We start from the raw sequence: 3853 nt of genomic DNA on the forward strand, positions 1-3853 counted from the left end.
TAATTCAAGACTATTTAAGCACCATTTCGGAGTTATTTCAGTACCATTTTTGGACTAGTTCTGGACTATTTGAGACTGGTTAAGGTCTATTTTGGGACTGGTTTAGGACTATTTCAGGGCCAATTTGGAGATAATTTACGACTATGTATTTCAGTATCATCTCAGGCCTAGTTCAGGACTATTCTGTGATTGTTTGATAACTATTTGAGAACCATTTCGTGAATAGTTCGGGATCTTTTCTGGACTATTTCAGGATCATTTTGGGACTAGTAAGGGTCCAATTCGGGACCGATTAAAGACTTGGTGGAGATCATTTTGGGACAAGTTCGCGACTTTTTTGACCATTTAGGAGCCTGTTTCCGGATTGTTAGAACCATTTTGGGACCATTTCGGCATAATTTTTGGACCTGTTCAGGTCTACTTCAGGACCACCTCGCAGCTTTTTCAGGAACATTTTGGGACTAAGGACTATGTGAAGACCATTTGTGGCTAGTTCTGAACCATTTGGGAGTAGTTCAGAAACATTTCGGGGTTAGTTCAGTATAATTTTTTCACTAGTTCATGTTCGTTTTGGGACTAGTAAAGTAATATTTCGCGACCGTTTCAAAACCTGTTCGAGATCACTTCGGGACAAGTTCTAGACTATTTCAAAACCGCTGTAACACAAATTTGGTACTAGCGAGGTATCATATCGGTATAATTCGAAACTAGTCATGAAATGATCCTGAAAAAGTTCTAAACTATTCTCGAAGTGGTTGCGAAAAAATCGTGTACACTAGTCTGGGCAAAATGAATGAAATAAAAGGAAATTAATGTTTAATTTCTAACCTTATCTATTTATGTACATACGTAACTGAACTGCCTAATGCTCTGCCAATCCGTACACAGATGTTTGCACATAACTGCAGGAGTATCTGGTACTCATGCATCACTCCTCTGATACTCAAATTTATAAAACATCCGCTTCAGTAATTATGTTTGCACATATCAGTTTCATAATTCACCATTGTCAATTAACTAATCAAACACCAATCGCTTTATGTTTGTACGTATGCATATAATTTTGATGGATTACTAGTAATAGCTCAACATTTAGGTAAATTACGCTGAATGATCGCTGCTTTCGGCTTGTCAACACTTTACTCAATCTTATATCTATGCGCTACTGTTATGCGCAAAAAATTGCGACTGCGCGAACCATTCAACTCCGCTGCATTCGTCTCATCTCCCACAAGCAGTAATCAACGGTAGCTGCGCATGCGCATTATTCAATTATGATGGCAGCACGCCCACACCGCTATGACTATGTCCATTTAAGTAATTGTGTATTGAGTTAAGTTGCCTAAATAGTGTTTGTGTGTGTAGTTGTATTTGTTTTTGTGTGAATTGCTCGTTAACCAAAAGTCATCACACCTAACAACTCATCAATGACTGTAAGCCAATACTAGTCGCATGTGATAATATTTGCATTTGCATTTAACACATTTCTCATAAATTGTTGATTTTGCACGTTATGATGATGATACTTAATATTTCCAAAAAAAAAATGTATATGCAAAAGAAATTATCAGAATAATAAATACAGCTTTCTTCCATTGCGAAATTTCGTGCAAATTGGAGGGGACTTTCTTTGATGAAAAAAAAAATATATATATACAGGGTGTCCCAGAAGTAACGTGCCAAACTTTAGGGGAAGGTAGGTAGGGGGGTGAGCTCCCTGATAAACAAAAAATTTTCAGGTAAAAGTGTCACCGTTTTTGAAATATTTACATTTTTTCGAATTTAAAAAAAATCGTGCCTTTTCATGTGTTTTCTTTAACTGCAACTACAAACCGGGCAATACTTAGTAAATTTTTTATGTAAAATACTTCCAGATAGTTGCCTCTCCATCATCAAATGCAATGTAGTTAAAATATATTAAGGAACCATCATAAAATTAGGACTATTTCTGGATTTTTAACTTTTTGATATTTTCTTCCCCAACTTTGACTATCTCGGGTGAAAAAAAAATGTACTGAGCTATAACTTTACATTACATAAAAAAATTGCTCATTTAATAAAGATTTCAGAAAGGTGCCACACTTACTGTTTTGAATAGAAAAAAAAAAAGTTATAGCCGCTTTTGTGGGTAAAGGACTGAGACACGCTATAATGTATTTAATAGATTTAAATTGAATTTGCTCTTGTTACCGTCAAATGACATGCTAAATAGTACAAAGGTACATCAGGTTACCTGCTCCTGACATTATTTTGTGTTACTTACCGGAATTAGTGAAAGTGGATTTTGTGAAATTGGACCCTTCGAACATTGTGTTATTAATACTATGACAGAGAACACGCAGTATACGTCGCATGAATATGCGGATATTCACCTAATTTACGGTGAAGCTTGCTGTAATGCTGCTCAAAGACTCTATGCAGAGCAATACCCCAATCGTCGACATCCGGGTCGTGAAGTATTCGCCCGGACCCATAGAGAAATATATGAAGGTAAGTGATTTTTACACCTTTCTTGTTTGCTTGCTTGTTAATTATCATTTTTCACTTTTTTAAGGTCGCATACCTGGAAGGCGTGGCGGCGAAACAGGACGTCCTGCAACGGTAGATGGTGAAGCTGTGTTAGAGGAAGTGGAACTAGGTCCATCGACCTCAGTGAGAATGATGGAAAGACGGACGGGAATACCAAAAACTACAGTTCACAAAGCTTTAAAAGACCATCGATTTCATCCCTACCACATTCAACGTGTTCAGGCTCTACAGGAAAGAGATTACCTGTCGAGGGTTAGATTTTGCCGTGAAATGTTGCGAATGCATGCATCAGACCCCAACTTTTTTAATAAAATAATTTGGAGCGATGAATCATCATGCAAACGTGATGGTTATTTTAATTTACATAACCTTCACAGTTGGCAGATAGACAATCCTCACGAAATGAGAGAAGATCGTTCGCAGTACCGGTACAAAATAAATTTATGGTGCGGTATTTTTAATTGTCAGATATTGGGACCTGTGGAACTGCCGCCAACGCTCAACTCTCACAGTTATTTAGAGTTCCTTCAGGAACGGCTTCCAACTCTTTTGGAAGATGTACCCTTAAACCTGCGGCGAAGACTATGGCTGCAAAATGACGGGTGCCCTGCTCACTACGGGCGTGAAGTAAGAGCTCATTTAGACGAAACTTATCCTCGCCGATGGATTGGACGATACGGGCCAATCACGTGGCCCGCTCGATCGTCAGACCTGAATCCATTAGATTTTTTCTACTGGGGCTGTTTTAAGGACAAAATTTATTCAAAAACAATTCAAAACGAAGAGCATTTGCGGGAACAAATAAATGGAGCTGCTGCTGAGATAGCCCAATTGAGTTTAAGATCTCTAAAAGCGTCTTTTCTTAAAAGGTGCCGAGCTTGTATTAGAGTAGAAGGTCGCCAATTTGAGCATATTTTATCAATAAATGAATAAATTTTTCTTCAAACAACTCATGTATATCTTATTTCACGTGAACCCATCCTTCACACAAAATATTGATAGATATAGCCCTTGTTATAGACTCTGGTCCGAATTCCGGTAAGTAACATAAAATAATGTCAGAAGCAAGTAATTATGTTCTTTCTTCTTCTTCTTTTTTTGGCGCTGTAACCGCCTAAGCGATTTTGGCCGAGTTCAGCAAAGCACGCCAGTCGTTTCTCCTCTGTGCCAACTGACGCCAATTGGAAACGCCAAGTGAAGCCAAGTCCTTCTCCACCTGATCTTTCCATCGCAGTGGGGGCCTCCCTCTTCCTCTGCTACCACCAGCGGGTTCCGAGTTGAATACTTTCAGAGCTGGAGCGTCGGTGTCCATTCGAACGACATG

This window comes from Rhagoletis pomonella, unplaced genomic scaffold, assembly GCF_013731165.1.
Source record: "Rhagoletis pomonella isolate Grant_MI unplaced genomic scaffold, Rhpom_1.0 Rhpom_scaffold_00006, whole genome shotgun sequence".
Taxonomy (NCBI): Eukaryota; Metazoa; Arthropoda; class Insecta; order Diptera; family Tephritidae; genus Rhagoletis; species Rhagoletis pomonella.